Source organism: Stegodyphus dumicola, chromosome 2 (assembly GCF_044657685.1).
Source record: "Stegodyphus dumicola isolate Sdum_Otavi_A_Nest chromosome 2, ASM4465768v1".
NCBI classification, from domain to species: domain Eukaryota; kingdom Metazoa; phylum Arthropoda; class Arachnida; order Araneae; family Eresidae; genus Stegodyphus; species Stegodyphus dumicola.
In genome coordinates this window covers 209540766-209557749 of record NC_140769.1, presented here as the reverse complement: position 1 = coordinate 209557749, position 16984 = coordinate 209540766, and the positions used below count along the sequence as shown (strand labels likewise).

The window sequence follows — 16984 nt, the reverse complement described above, 5'->3', positions numbered from 1 at the left end:
GATGTGATTCAAGAGTAATTAATAGGAGATTAAACGTGCGATAAATTATGATAAAGTTAACAGAAAATATAGATTTTTATTTTTTATGCAGGTTTTGCGATTATCTTTAGATAAATTTATTAGTATTCCAGTACAACCGGCAGACAATTTCGACCATTTTGTTTATTTTTATGACGTGCGATGACGTACGACTACAGCTGTTTGTCACTAACTTTTTCACTTCTCTAATCGGAAGAAATTGACAGTGGAGAAGGTGATTATGATAACAATTTTTAGATGAAAACGTTCATACAATTTTTTTTAACTTCTTATACTTTTCAAAATTATTCCTTGTAATTACTTAAGTATTTTTAAAACATTGCTAATCGTTGATTTAACGTATATTGAATATTGACATTTTGCGTATGTAATAATATGTAGCTGTCTCTCTTGCTAGCTGAAAACATACTGTATTGAACCATGGGTCATAAGCGCCGTTTTGGTCTGTTTGCCAAATTGTAAGTGTATGAATCAGAAATTCACTGGTTCCATGCTAGTCAACAATAACAGTGGCATCTTGCACCGATTGATGGTGCCACCACTAAACCCAATGAACCAACATAACAAATAACTTTAGTAGGGACGAGGAACAAGATATGATGTGTTCTCACAAAGCGAATTTGCTTTCAATAGTTCGGAGATCGTCGTTCATTAAGTGGTCTGACCTGTAGCAGCCTTTGTTAATATATTTCATGTATTCCCTTACCCTATCAAAATTTTGGGTTGAAGATTAAGAGTCCAATAAAAGGGAACATTACCACGAGGCACAGATGAACCATACATGATGCATGTGTAAAGAGTGAGCCAAACTTATGATGAAGAATAAACTCATCAGTGATAATGAGTAAACCCGCTCAGATATAACGATGCTTGCTTAGTATCACAAATTAATCTTCTACTACAAACTCTTATCATAATCAGTACTGTTTGAAAGGCTGCTGTTATCTTTTCTGCTATAGTCTCTGAGTGTTTTATTTTTGTAACAATCCATGAGATTTTTCTTATTAATTTTAAAACTTTGAGATCCTTGAAAATCAATAAAATATTGCAGTTTCTTCTGCAGGTGAGACGTTTTTCTTGAGTTTGTCATTCAGAACCAGGGATGTGGCTGTTTTCTTGATTGTTAGCAGCAGTAGTAAGTGTTGGGAAATCTTCCCTTTTTGGGGATACTCAAAGCTGTTCCTAGCAGGTTGCAGTGCGTAGAAGTATGCGGGTGGCCGAACTCTCAGGATACCACCCCTAAATATTTTAAATTCATTGTACTTGTCATATACTTTATAAGTACATGTCATATGTAAGTACATTTTATACAATTTGTCATATATAAGTACTTAGTATGAAATAATTTAATTAAACATTGAGGGTTTTTTTTTTTTTTTTTTTTTTTTTTTTTTTAAGATTCACAGCCCTGGAAATACTGTTTTGTTTTCAGTAATCTGTAATTTTTAAAATATTGTTGATGACTATGCGTTCTCCTTAAGATCTAACATGGCTTTGGCAGAAATGAAGTATAGGTTTTTCATCATGCTAAGGTGCATGTGTTGGATAAATGATATATTATTTTGGCTGTAGTCTTTATATATAAAGCATTGAACTGGACATTATTTTCAGTGCAAAATTTAAATGAAAAGTATTAGGTTAATCTTTGGATTATGGTAACTTGGTGATTTTTTGGCGAAAATTTGGCTGACCAACCCTGCTACAGCAACCTGCTAGTTTTTGTTTGGATGCCAATTTGTTTTCATGAAGTCAAGGCATGTTTTTTTTTTTTTTTTTTTCCTTCAACATTTTTTCGAAGAATCTGCTAGCCGAATTATGCTTATGCTAGAACTTTTATAGAACAAAAGTGCTTAATCATGACGAAGATTAGGTGCGAAATTGGGAGAAAGTGCAGAATTGCAAACTGCTTGCCGCATTTTTAAGAGTTGTACATACACGGTATCCATGTACACGTCGACCTATTTTCACTTAAAAAAATCCCAGAATTGCACAAAAATGGCATTGCGCACACTCTTGACTTTATCCATGTACACTGCTAAAGTCCTAGCTAGTAACTTTTATCGCCTTACCAAAATGTTGCCAAACTACCTGTTACCATATTCCAAAGATTAGGCAAATATTATTCATTTTATATATGGTTTTCACTTCAGCATTTGTTTTGAGTTCCAGGAGGTAATCAATAGTTTTATAATCTGGTCATTTTATTTTTTGATAAGCTGTTTCACTTTTATGATTGGGAATTTCCTACAATTCAAGTTATTAAAGACAAGGGTACTAAACTTTTAGGGACCGTAAAAAATCGCAGCGAAAATATATGCGCAAAAGCGGCAAATCTAGCAAATGTACTCATTTAACCGAGCGATAAATCTAGCGAATGTGCTGAAGTGTGTAAATTTAGATAGTTCTATATAAGTCGCCATTGAAATGCTAGTTTAATGTTTTAACTCTTTTCTAATAACGCTATGGATTTAACAATTTGGGAATTGCCCAATGAGGAAAAATCTGCAATAGAATTTTTTCAAAGAACAGGCATCATTCATGATAGAAAATTATGTTCGAACAACCACGAGATAAAATTATGCTTTAGCGGTAACTCAGTAGCGAAATGGCCATGCAGGAAAGAAACCTGTAATGAGAAGAAAGGATTAAGAAGTCAAAATTGGTTCAAAGGATCGAAAATCCCATTCCTTACAACCATTAGGTTCATCTATTTTTGGTGTCAGGAGATGACATCTATTGAATTTTGTGAATTCCAGCTGAAGATGAAGCACAATACAACTGTAGACTGGAACATGCGTGAGGTGTGTGCCGCAACTTTATTTACTCGGCCTAACTTGAAAATTGGCAGATGGGGCAAAATTATTGAAGTAGATGAAACCTTTTCAGTAGAAGAAAGAATAACATTGGACGGCTTCTTCCGCCACCAAGTATTTTTGGTGGATTATGCTGAGAATTGAATTTCTTCTTAATCGCTGTTCTAGAACGATCGACGAAAACTTTATTGAATGTCATAAAAGGAAATATCGCAGAAGGAAACATTTTTTATACTGACTGCAAAATGCTGGTTTTGAACATTTTACTGTCAATCACAACTACAATTTTGTGACCCCAAAGTGGGTGTCATAGACAAAGAGTGTGGGGCAGTGCTAAATGGCGTAAGTCACACTGCTCGACAGCATTTCGATTATTTTTTGTCCGTGTTTTATGTTCAGATGCTTGCACAAAAAAACTGAAATATTCTCTGCTGTGTTGGAAGACATAAAAAAATTTATATATCCCGTTTAATTTCAGTTATGTTTGGCCTTTTGTTTATAAATTATAATAACAAAAAAAAAAAAATGTATTTACTTGAAATTAACCTTTCATCTAAACTAAAACAATAATCTTAGATAGTTATTTACTTAGATCATTAGTAATCTTAGATCATTCTTCCTTTCTTTGGTTAGGGTTAGCGTAATTATTTTTGGCAGCATTGGCATCAACAGTAGCTAGGGGATTTTTTACGGTCCTTTTAATGGAATTGTAACAAGATAGCATCTTCTGTAACCAAATTTGTAATATTTTTTAGAATAACTTTGATTCTTTGGCCATCAAAGTAATATTAATGTAACGAGCAAAAAATATCTGGTTGTAACAAAAGTTTTCGCGCGCGCAATGAATTGGAAGTTGATCTGTCAGCATTATCCTTATCTTCAGGGCAGATGTTTTTATTTTATTTGGCTTATAATTCCTTACTAAATGTAGTATTTCATCTCGATGTACCTCGTCTTTGATATGATTTAAATCAAATACATCCTCATTATAATTCGCTTCCGATAGTGTAGAAAGTGACACAGAGGTTATTGAAAGCGAAAAAATTTCGATTTGACAAATTAGTCGGTTTTCTCGACACAGCAATTATAGGACTTGAACAGTGGAATTTTGTAACTGAAGAAGAAATTATATCTGTTTATAGAATTAAAGAGAAAGTATTATCACATAAGACGAAGCAACTTAAACAACTTACATTGAAAGAAATGTTTAATAAAGTAAACAAATAAATATTAAGCTTTTTCTTTTTGTAAATTTTGATACCTTTTAGATCATAATTGTTCTTTATTTCATAAATTACGGTTTCATATTTTTAATTTTGTAATTTCTGCATGCCACCTTACCAGATTTAAACTGATGATCTATAATCCGGAATCGCCGAAGTCCCGACGAGTCCGGATTAATGACTTTTAACTGTAATTATAATTAAAATTCAATAAAATGTAAACAGATAAATTAAACTATTAAATTAACAATAAACCAGTTAAAAATAAAATAAAATACTGGACTCATTATTTGGGGCTCAACTGAAATTACAATTTCACTCAAAAATTAAGAAAAGGCTCAACCACCATCTTGCAGTTTCTCTTAAATATATAAAGCTGTTGGAGAAACTGCAGAAACAAGTATTATATCAAAGTTTAGCAGGGCCACATTATGTTGTTCTTGAGGTTTGTATTCCCAAATGGGAAGCCATTGCTTTGCTATGTGATACAGAGAAGAATGTTTGCATGTGCTGTCGAGGAGCAAAAATGCTTGCTAAGTTCATGTTAATTTTAATGTTATTTTACATTGTTTATTGAAATAAATGCTTGGTATTACTAATGTTGAATTAAATTAGGTATTAATTGCTCATGTATACCTATTATGTTTGCCTTCGTATTCTTAAACACTGTAAGTGTTATTAAATTAGTAATCCATCATTATTAATTTTATTTCTGAAGTTACTTAATATATTTTATTAGGTGATGCATTGAAGTTTTCATTTATATATTTTTGTTTCATTTCAGTTTTTATGTGTGCAGTATCTGATATTACATATATTTTTATATCATATTATTTAAGTACTATTTTACGAGTTTTTAACCTAATCATTTCTAATCATTTATACAAGGCTTAAACATTTTTCTTTAAATGTAATTCAAAGTAAACATTTACTGTTCAATAAATTTAGTTAAATTACATGTATCAGTTAACAAATATATTATGTACACTAATATGTGAGTGTGCATACATATACTGCATCAGCATAACTAAGTATAAATAAGAGTGAGAAAATTCAAAGTTATGTGATCAAAGCATTGAATATTTGAAGAATAGACTAGTAAATAGATTTCTTTATTTTTATTGTGAATCAAAGTCATGTATTAACATATCAATCATGAAAGATGTATAGTTTGTGATTTCTAAATTTATGCTATGTATTTGAATACAATAGATTTACCGTATTTGACGGCATATAAGATGCACTTTTTTTCCTAATTTTGGTCTCAAAAAAGTTACCTGCGTCTTATACGTGAAGGTAATTGCATTCAGTAATTGTTTATTTGGCTTTTACGAAACGTGAGAACTAAAAGAAACCATGCTATTGAAACTTTTTTTCCTTGTGTGTGGCTGTCTAAATAAGGGTATGTCTTACATGCCGTCAAATATGGTAAGTATTAGAATAGCAGGTTGTCCAGATGGTATAGTGGTTAGGGGAGCCTCCTGCAGTATCATAGGGCCCGGGTTCGAATCCTGTAGAAGACATGGATGTTTGTAAATGTAACAGTGTCGGTGCTGCATGGTGACGCTTTAAATTTGTGGTGAGCCAAAAGTCCTCTTGTGTGGAATGGTGGGAAATCCCCCGGATCCCCCATAGGTGCACTCCCTCAAAATTGGGGGTGGAAAATAGAAGTCCAACCTCTCTTCGGAGTAAGTTCTGGCAAACACTGTTCCATATAATATGGACAACAACATTAAAAGAGTAAATTCCTTTTAACATCCCTTTAAATAGTTTTTACTTTACCAAACAATGCCTTTCTTCAAATTTTAAATATATATTTTACTATTCAGCATTCTAAACATGTTAACATCTGGAACTTCAGCACACAAACCTGAATATTTCTTTCTGTACTAAGGTGTGTTCAAAATTATTAACTTCTGTCATTAATTTATTTGTTAAAATTAAGTTAATTTTTCAAGGCTCTTGACATTATTATTTTGCATTCAACTCTCAGTAACCTGAAGGCTGATATAAGTTTTTGATTATTTCGGCATTTTTTAAATATCAAAATTATCATCATTGATGCAAGCAATAATTTTAGCATAATAATAGATATCTTTATAGGAGCTTAGGTGTTCTTCACGTGTGGCTCTCTGAAAGTTTCGTAAACTTGAATTTCCAACTACGTTTGAAATTACCCTCCCTTCCTGTCAGTTTTGGTGTAGTAAAGTTCAAATGTGCATGCATCATTCAATGTTCTGAATATACAAATTTAAAATCTTATAATATTTAGTATTTATAGGTCTGGCTTTTATGCTGTTTTTATAGGAAATATGCCCTTTAAATGGCAACGAAAAGGTGCATATATTTTCATTTCCTAAAAGAGCAATTTTCATCATGACATACCTAGACATGCTTAGAAACATATCTAGGCAGGATTTCTGTGCAACTTCATATTCTCGGGTAGCTATTTCAGGGGTTTGTTTTTTCCTGTTTAATTTATTAAAACTGAGTACATTTTTTCTGTAAAATTCTCTTGCTTTCGATATGAAAACATTCTTGCTACAAGATATAATTTTTACCTCCCACTGTCACAGGTAAGGTTTTTGGTCTATACCTTTATTTACTGAGGCAACAAAGTACATTTTGTTTACAAATGATCAACCAGAAATAATATTTTGAAACTCATTACTGTTTAAACTATGGAATTAGCAGGAGTTCATGTGGTGGCAAGATAAGATTTTTTATTAAATGTTTTATATGCAGGGTTACCGCCCGGTGACAAAGTGGCTAGCGCGTCGCGCAGCTGCACCACAGGTTCGGGGTTCGATCCCCGGGCTGGACAAGGTTGACTCAACCTTTCATCCCTTAAGTGGGTCAATAAAATGAGTACCCAGTTTGCTTGGGGATTAAACACGGGGTCCTGTGACAAGCTGACCACTTGCCCAGGGCATATGCCGATGCACTCCGAGGCCCAAAGTCCAAGAAAGCAGAAAAGGGCACTGCAGACTCTGGCCAACAAGGGCTGTTGCGCCACTGAGTTTAGTTTCATATGCAGGTCAATTGATTCCTAAATATTGGAAAGAAAATTTTAATTTGTTTATATGCTTTTAAAATTTAATCTTTCCTAAGTATTTAGTATTTGAAACTGTTTTTATGTAAAAGGAAACTGATTCAATATCTACTGATAATTTGTTGTTTTAAGTAGTTAGTTACACAATATCTTGCTTTTACTTAATCCCTTGATGCACAATGGTCATGCCCTGAAGCCACTAATTTTCGAATTTTCTCCCCTCTTCTTTTCGAAATTTTTGAGTGAAAACCGATTGATTACTTATCACACTGTTTAGAACATGGTTTTTGCAGTTCACCACACATTTTAGGCTCAGAAGTTGAAGATGCAAGTAGATTTTCAGCAGGCATTAGTCGGAGAATCAAGTTCACCAATGTCACATCCTACTTTAGTTGAGATTAGAGTCACCGTTCCGTACAGGCAAGAAATACAAGGATGAAGATGATGATGATTTACATCTGGTACTTTAATTAGAGTAGAAAATATATTAGCTTAGCACATATGCACAAAAACAAAGATCATATACAAGTCATTCAACACAGACTAAGATTGTCTAGCAAGTATGCTAGTTTGAAAGTCAACCAGTATAACGTGACGTGAGTGAGGTCATTTTGATGCTTCAGCGATGGGTGCCAGAGAAGAACCGACTTTTCCAGTCACAAATTAACCCTTTTCAGATGAGAGGGAAAAACTGGTAGCACCATCTTTTAGATCTCATGTAAGAGTTCTCCACATTAGTTTCTATGTATTATCTCTCTCCCCCAGTCGCCGTACTCATCAAAGTCCATAATCCGGACTCGTCGGGACTTCTGCGATTCCGGATTAGGGTTTTTTTCGGATTATAGATCATCAATTTAAATCTGGTAAGATAGCATGCAGAAATTATACCATTAAAAATATAAAACCATAATTTATGAAATAAAGAGCAATTATGATCTAAAGGGTATCAAAATATACAAAAAAATATAGCTTAATATTTATTTGTTTACTTTAGTAAACATTTCTTTCAATGTAAGTTGTTTAAGTTGCTTCGTTTTTTGTGCTAATACTTTCTCTTTAATTCTATAAACAGATATAATTTCTTGTTCAGTTACAAAGTTCCACTGTTCAAGTCCTGTAATTGCTGTGTCGAGAATACCGACTAACTTGTCAATCGAAATTTTTTCGTTTTCAATAACGTTCTCTGTTACTTTCTTCACTATCGGAAGCGCACATGGGTAAACGCTTTACTGACTTAATGCGCATGCGTAGCGGACGCGCGAATCAAACGCGCATGCATAAGTTTGTGGCTTTGAGGTCTGGATTGTAGATCATTCCGGATAATGGACATCCGAATTACGGACTTTGTACTGTATCTAGTTTTATTTAAAAATAAAAGCCGATTTTGTATAAAGGTAGATTTGTTAATCATTGTAAATAGCCAGCTGGAATGGCCTTTGAAGCAGGATTTTGACTTTATTTTCTGTTCCTGGGACAGACTTGCTAGTTGTTATTAATAATTGTTTTCTGATCACTTGACAAATAAGCATAAAAGCGGTTAAAAATATTCTGTTGAATTTGAATTTTTTATATGAGGTGATCACCCTGATCATATGGTATGAGTTCTGCTACGTACCAATTTCTTCAGTAATGAAAGATAAATTTTGAAGTATTGCTGAAATTTAAATGAGGAGTTTTGTAGTACCCGCTACTTTGACAGTTTTAAAAAATAAATAAATAAATAACATTTGAATTAATAATTCGTACAAGTTACATTAACATTAGTTAAAATTTTTTTATCTATGCAAGATTCGATATCAAGCAGTAAAAATAAATGTCAGCTATAATTAATACATTATAAACAACTCTTAATTTTGCTTTGAATCTGAAAAAAAAAACAGAACAACAGAACAAGTATAGAAACATATAGCCTTAAGTTGCTATATTTTGCACTAATGCGAATTACTGAAAGTATTCTATAACCGATGATGGTCTGAGAACAAACAGTATTTTATGTATTAATTCAGAAAATCAATCGAAAGTGATGTAAAATGAGTTATTATTTTGTTTTATGTTTTGCTTTCGATGTACGTTGTACGTTTGATGTGTGCTCAATTCATACAAAAATACTTTAAACCCTATATATATGTTGCCATACTAGAAGTTTTAGATGTATATTTTGAGGAGATTTATCTACTTTCATTTAAGCATGGCTTATTTATCAAAAAGGGAAGTAACAGGATTTAATTGAATAAGCAGAGACATCAGGTGCAGTGATTTTAGAATTCCAGAAATAAGTAATGCTATAATCATTAGTTCCATGTATGACACAGAGTTTACGAAAGAATATTTGAACCGCATCATAAATGATAGGAGAGAAATGGAAGAATAGCATGCTGAGAGAGGGTTTGAAGAAAATGAACGATTGTTTCAATTGGAAAAAATTTAAATTACAATCTAGGATTGCTAACAGAGCAGAATCTACAATGGTATCTTCTGCTGCCGACGCAGAAATACCTAAGTTGAAATGAACAAATTAGTTCCTAATTTTGATCCTAAAACAGCCAACATGAGTTTTGTTTGAGAGGCAATTAAACTTTCTGAAGGTACCAATTTCAAAATGGGTACTATATCTTGTTGGTGTTCTGCCAACGGATGTTTCAAAACTAATTGCAAAAGAATTTGATGATGCTCAGGATTATCAGAAAATTATATAAGTTCTCTTAAAGCGCTTCAAATTGAGTGCTGAGAAATTTCGACGCTATTTACCCAACAAGAAAAATTCCAGAAAACACTTGGCGAGACTTTTATTTTTACTAACAAAACAACTATTATGATGAGCGGTTTGAAGAATCAAAAGTCACGACATTTGAGCTGCTAGATCAAATTAAGAAAGCCCCTCCAGATTATAGAGAACATTTTTTGGATTACTGGAGTGAGAGCAACAATCCACTTCAGCCTGCGGACAAATTAAATCTGTATGAAGAAGTTTACACGTGAACGAAATAAAAGCTTTAGTAAAGAAACCCCTAAGTTTTAATAACGAAGTTGTCCCCAAAATTATAGAAAAATCCTCAGCGTACTAAAACTGCATCATCAAAAGATAATGCAAAAAAATGAAGATCGACCACCTGTTAGTTGCTGTGGATTCAGGGCTAAGTGCCCCATCTGCTCCCCTCCTATCAAGAGAGCAAAAACTGATTTCAGTACTATACACCTTCAGACATTCTCTGTCGAGTAAAAGCAGACGATTCTTTTGAGAGTAAAAGTAAACGCGTTAACCAGAATTGTACGTGCTGACACTGAAGCCAGCCACACTATAGCAGAAGAAACATTATATCGTCTTTTGTGAGAAAGAGGAATAGAATTTAGGAAACCCAGTGTAAGTGTTACCTTTGCCGGTGGCCTCCCAAAGGAAGCATAAGTTTATAAGCTTGGTTTATGTGATTGTGGCAAAGCACTCGAGGGCTATCTACTTAAGGGGAAGGATGATGCTTTCGTGGAGGACTATCTAAGGGAAACTGGCTCGTATACACGTTACGCATGGGGGAAAACACAAAAACGCCCATACAGCCAGCCCTTTCGTGGGATTCGAACCTTGGACCGAACTACCAGTGTTTAGCGACTTAACCGCTGGGCCGTTGATGGGCGCCGTAAGTTTATACAAAGCAAGTAGATATTGAAACTGAAGAACGATCAGCTGCCCAAGGAAGTCATTTTGGCTGCTTTTTAATTTCAATCAGAAAAACAATTATCAATGTAATGACACAATTTCTTAGAATTTTGTGACTTTTTTTACAAGATATAAATGCGTTTATTAATAATTGTAGTTACCTCCCCCTCTTTCATTTCCGGTATATATATGTGTGTTATACTTATATTGCTCAAAAGCAGTCATTTTGACTGCTTGGGAAATTTTAAATAATCAAATGACTCTTATTGAATTGAATAAATTTCTTAATGACCAGTTCGGCTCTGTACTGAAATAACAGTTTTCATTCCCCCCCCCGATTATCGGATTACCGTCACGTGATAACATACAAGCACGTGATAAATTGTTGATTTGGGCGTATACTTGATAAATTGCAGTTTCTCAATAAGCTAAAGTAGTACTTGTTATTCGAATCTCAGTGAACACGTTGTTCTGAAACTTGTCCAGCCATATACAAGCTGTGGAAGAAATATCACGACCGATAACGTTTTCACTAGCATGTCACTCGCGACAAAATTATTGGCCAAAAAAAAAAACAACTCTAGTTGGAACAATTAGAGGAAACAAAAAAAGAACTACCCAAATCAGCCAAACAAACGAAGGATAACATGCCTCGTTTATCCATTCTGCTATATAAATCAGAGAATTGTGTTCTTACAATATATAAAAGCAAATTCAAATAAAAGAGTAGCTGTTCTAAGCATAAATTTGTGAAAATTGATAAAACTAATAAAAAAGTGTTACCGGAATCTATTCAATTTTATAATAGCACAAAATTTGGAGTTGATATGACGGATCAAATGGCCAGAAAATATACAGTAAAAGCTAGTTTTCGTAGATGGCCCCTCCAAATATTTTTCAATATTTTAGATTTGGTTGCTATAAATGCTTGGATCCTTTACAAAGAAACGACAGGAATACAAATACAACGAAGAGAGTTCTTGTTTCAATTAGCAGAACAGCTTTCCACCGAATATAGAGCTGCAAGACAGAAAAAGTCATCAGAACATGAAGACCCAAGAGATCAACTGCAACATCATCAAATGCAACCCATTCTAACAAACGCAAAATTTGTCAAGTACGGCTTTGCCACAACAAGTATATTTGCGGAAGATGTACACATAAAAAGATTTCCATTTGCAAAAAATGTACAGATAATAATGATGCATAAATTATTTTTTTAAGTAATTTTTCATTGTTAATATTTGCTAATAACTTGTTATATAATTGTAAATAATATAAAAATATTAAAATTAATTTTAAACAAATTTCTTTACACATTAGTTATTCTTTCACAATGCAGTCATTTTGACTGCTTTTGGGCAATATAGGTATATAATAAGTTTCAGTTTTTTTAGTGTTAAGAATTGAGTTTTTACGTAGCGCTAGAATTTTCCATGACAACCTTAAACGGAAATTTAGCTTTAGTGATTACGTTTTCAAAACATCCGAGCATCCAGAAAATAATGCGGAATTCAATACATTGCAGTTAAGAGAAAATGAAGGCAAACATTTAACTGAAAACCGAAGGGAAGAGCTCAATGCTCTGTTAACGAAATACGAGACTGTAGGGGTAGAAAAAAAACCATCTACGGGGAGAAGAACTCTATATTGAACACCATAGAAATACTGGAAATAATCCTCCAGTTTTTCATACCTCCATACCGGATGTCTCCAGCCAAGAAGTATGTTTTAAAGAAGGAGCTTGATGATCTGCTGGAAAAGAAAATAATAGAAAAATATGAGTCTTCATACGCTGCGAGAGAGGTTTTTGTGCCCAAACCAAAAGGATGAGTTCGACTTTGCGTTGAGCACTGAATGCTGTTACGATGTCAGGCTCATATCCATTACCTAGGATGGATGACTTACTGCATGCTGCTAAATATACACCATTTATGACAACCACTAATTTGCGGTCTGGGCAGTTTGCCTCTATATAGACAAAGACAAAACAGCATTTCTTTGCCCTTTTGGAACTTTCCGGTTCGTCTGAATGCCTATCGGACTGAAAACTATTCCGGCCATTTTTCAGAGATTAAGAGACAAATTCCAAAGCGGCTTGAAAGATACATTTGTGCTCTCTTATTTAGATAATATTATAATTCTATCAGAGACTTTCGAAAAGCATTTGGCCGATCTAGAAGCAGTTTTCGAGAGACGGTTGCAATTCAAAGTAAATGCAAATCGTGAGAAATTTAATTTTGCTTGCAGTAAAGTGAAGAATCCTGGTCACTGGATTATTGGTGAAGGAGTAGAATTTAATCCAGGAGAAAACCTCTGCTCTACAGAAGATGCCTCGTCCGAGAAACGTGAAACAAGTGCAGTTTTTCTTGCAGACCTGTTCCTAGTATAGAAGATTCATACCGAAATTTTCAAAAATATCTAGACTTCTAAGAAAAACGTAAACTAGGCATAGGGATCAGAGGAAGAGAATTCTTTTTAGACATTAAAACGATTGCTCGTTAGCTGTCCCATCTTAAAGTAAAATGATGCAAGCCTTACATTATTCGAACGGATGATAGCAATTATGCTTTGGGTACTGTGCTATTATAAGGAAAATTTTCAGAGAAACATTGAATAGAATAGGATAGCCTTTTGTTATCAGTCGCAGAAAGAAATTACTCTATAACAGAATGAGAAGCTGTTGCATGATCCTTGAATTCCGCGGCTATATTGATGGTCAAGAGATTAACATCTGATCACCAAACGTCGAAATTTATTTTAAGCTTAAAGTCACCCATATGGGTAGATTTGCTAGGTGGGCTATGCAATTGCAGTCTTATAATTTGAAGATAGACTACATACCTGAAAGAACTAAATGTGTAGCCAATATGTTGTCACGCCATGTGTGCAAGTATGAAGGAGAATCTTGTAAAGTTTGCACGATAACTATTGATATGCCAACCAGAAGTGTAACAGAAATTCGGGGAGAACAATTGAAGGATACAGATCTTAAAATGATCATAGAATCTTTCGAAAGTGAAATAAAAGATAAAGAAATTTCTCATTGGACCAGAAGCACTATCGTTGTGCTCCTATAGCAGGGAACAGCTCCTAAGCAATATCATGATACTCCTACAATTATTATGGTGCTGAAGGAACATATCACAGAATTTCACGTGATCAGTGTAACCTTAAAATCTGTGTTACAAATCTTAAAGTCAGAAACCATTCGGGTTGCTCCAAACTCCAGTATATGGCGAACGCTTCGAAACGCTTGCCATTAATTTATTTGGTCCACTACCTGAAGGTAACAATGCGAAAAAATGGATTTTTATTGCTGAAGACTGCAAAATGAAATAGGTGGAACTTTTCTCTTTACCCACTGCTACTGCAAAGAAATGTGCCATCGCATTACTCGAAGATGTTTTCTTACTATATGGATTCGAAAGCTAATCAGTGATAATAGGACTCAGTTTGTTAGGGGTATCACGCAGCAAGTGTGTTTTCATCTTATCTCGTTTATTGACCGAGTGTTCACTCCAATGTATCACCCTCAAGTAAATGCAGTAGAGCGAAAGAACGAATATTTTAAACCTAGATTAGACATACTTTTGGGCGATATAACATTCTTTTGGAGCAAAGCTTTGAAGAATTTCTTTGGCAGTGAATACTCATAAATGCGTAATCACCGACCAAACTGTATTGTGAGCAAAAAATCCGCCGAATTTATGTCTCGTTGAGACGGCTGTTACGTTATTATGGATGAACGCTCGCCGTCTACCTGTGAGGTTTCAAACTTAAGTGAGCTAACCACTCCATTAGGTGTTTATCATTTCTCCGCCGTAAGACCTTGCTTTGACTCAAAATCATCACCTCTTCACAGAGGAGTACGTCCCAGAAAACCATATTGCTGGTTCCTAGTCGGTACGGCATTGGAGCCAGAGGAGGAGGTTCTAAGAAATCAAAAACTGTATTAACTTTTGTCCCTTCATTTTGAACTTGCCAGAAGGACTTTGCTCTCCTCTCCCCGAAGTTTGAATGTGAAAACGATTGCGTAGTATTCTTCAGAGACATAAGGGTATAATATTATGTAATTCTCATGGAACTGTAAATATTACGCTTGTAATTTTTTTATGTTAAATGATTGACTGGGATTGATCTGGTAGCCTACAAGATGATTAAAATGTGCGTATTCGAGAGGTCCAAGTTCGAATCTCGGCAAAGGCATTGCACATTTTTCACAACTCCTGCTTTAAAAAAACCTAATAACTTTACAGAGGCGCATTAACTAAAAGGTGCTGGAATATAATTCGTCACCACCAGTATTTGGCGATTGTTTACCTTGATCCCCAGTCTCTCTTTGAAAGGGGGAGTATGTATGGCATTTGTTCCCTCCTTTCCGCATGCCTCGTGATGTAACGGTAGCACACTCGCTGCGTAATAGAAGGGTCTAGGTTTGAGTCCTGGCGAGGGCATTGCTCATTTTTCATGTCTACTTCTTCTATAAAAAAACCTAATGACCTTATAACGTGCGCTTGCATTTTTAAAAACTATCGGTGTAGCTGTGTTAATGTTATCTGCAATCGCATGTCATATTCTGCATTTAATTTTTTTTTCTATACACTATAAATGTAGACGGTCAGCTATGGCGGCGACATGTCGACCAGATGCGTGATTGGAGAAACCATAATTGATGATGGCCTCATACGTCCACCTCCAGCTCTCGCGATTTCCGAAGAAGATGATAAGAGTGGAGATCTAAAATTATCGAAAGATAATAGCCACCAGGCAGATGAGCTTGTGTCTTCTTCCGAGCCCAAAGTTTTATCGGAAGTTCCATCCACTGGATCTGTTGCTGATACAACCAGGTTACCAAAGAAACCAACTGTGCCGCACACAACCTTTTCGTCGGGTCCACCAGAATTCGACGATTCCCAAATAGACTGAACTTGTGATAAAGGGGGAAGGATGAGGTGTATCGAGAACTTAGTCGTAATCGAACTTAGAGCTGGCGCAGCGTCAAGCTTTGCCAAGCGCGCGAAGCGAATGTAAACCAGAAGGGAGACTATAATGCCGGGCTTGGAGTTCTAAGCTTTTATGTACAGTGTGATGATGTGTTTTGTATATAATAAAGTGTCATGTAAATATTGCTCGCCGCTGTATTAACACCGTCTTGTTCTATAAATACACCATAAAGACGCAATACTTATATTTTATGTCTTTCAATACTGCCAGTTTATGTTCCTCGATATACTGAAATGCTATAATATAATTTGTAAGTGGAAGTTCCACAATTTTAAATTTGATTGACTAAAATCATACGACTTTAAACGAATTTTCATATGTTTTATTTCATGCATTCAATCTACAGAACGCAAAAAAGTGAGAAAAACCTCTGCCTGCCACTAAGAACACATAGTGATCACTGGCAGGCCTCTAATCACTTTTTCTTCAGGACAGAAGAAATGTATCGGCTTTAAGATGTGTTTCTTCTATAATTTTGCGAATAAAGCGGTGAGATTCAGCATTTTTGGGGATTCAAGTTGTAGTCTATTGCCTTTAAGAGTTCCTATTGTCTTTCTTCCAGTTTGATTACTTAAATTTGCAAGAAATTCGTCGACTTTGACAAATATTATCCACTATTATGGCAAGAACTCCATTCTTTTGAGTTTTATTTTCAGATAATTTCCTTTTGGTAGTTTTTGGAATGGTGGCACGTATAGATGGTTGACTAGAAGTGGGTTGGTGATCTTCTTCAGTATCTTCCAAGTTGAGTCATTATCGGTTTAGAGAAGTTAAAATTTGTTATTAGTTTTAAGATTTGGTTCGTCATTTTCGCTCACAAAATCTGAATACTTTCTTAGTTGGCGTTTCCGTTGTTTACGAAATTCACCTCCAGATGAGCTTCGCAGTATTGTTTCAAATCGTTTATTTGTTTCTGTGAAAGTTCATTAGAACGTTTGAGTTCATTGATAGTTTCAGTAGCTTGAGCATTTTCTTGTTCTTTAATTGGTTGGTGGCTTTTGCAAGTAGCAGATGCAGTTCTTTGATGGTTTCGGGTGAAAATTCAACATTTGTTTGACTTAAGGCATTTTCAGTCTCGAGTACAACTTTCCTGGTGGAGTTAGCATTCTTCGATAAAGTTATCTTGTGACTGAGAATGTGAATAAACTGAGGATCTGCTAAAGTTTTCGTGTAGTCATGATCAGAAGTTTCATGTGAG

General features: G+C 34.6%; 1 long non-coding RNA gene across 1 annotated transcript; it reads left to right on the top strand.

The window, feature by feature from the left end:
• Window positions 1-61: 61 nt before the first annotated feature.
• LOC146998811 (uncharacterized) lies at window positions 62-15929 on the top strand. Its single transcript, XR_015039720.1, has 2 exons — window positions 62-253; window positions 15397-15929. It is a non-coding gene; the product is annotated as an uncharacterized LOC146998811 (long non-coding RNA).
• The last annotated feature ends 1055 nt before the right edge of the window (window positions 15930-16984 follow it).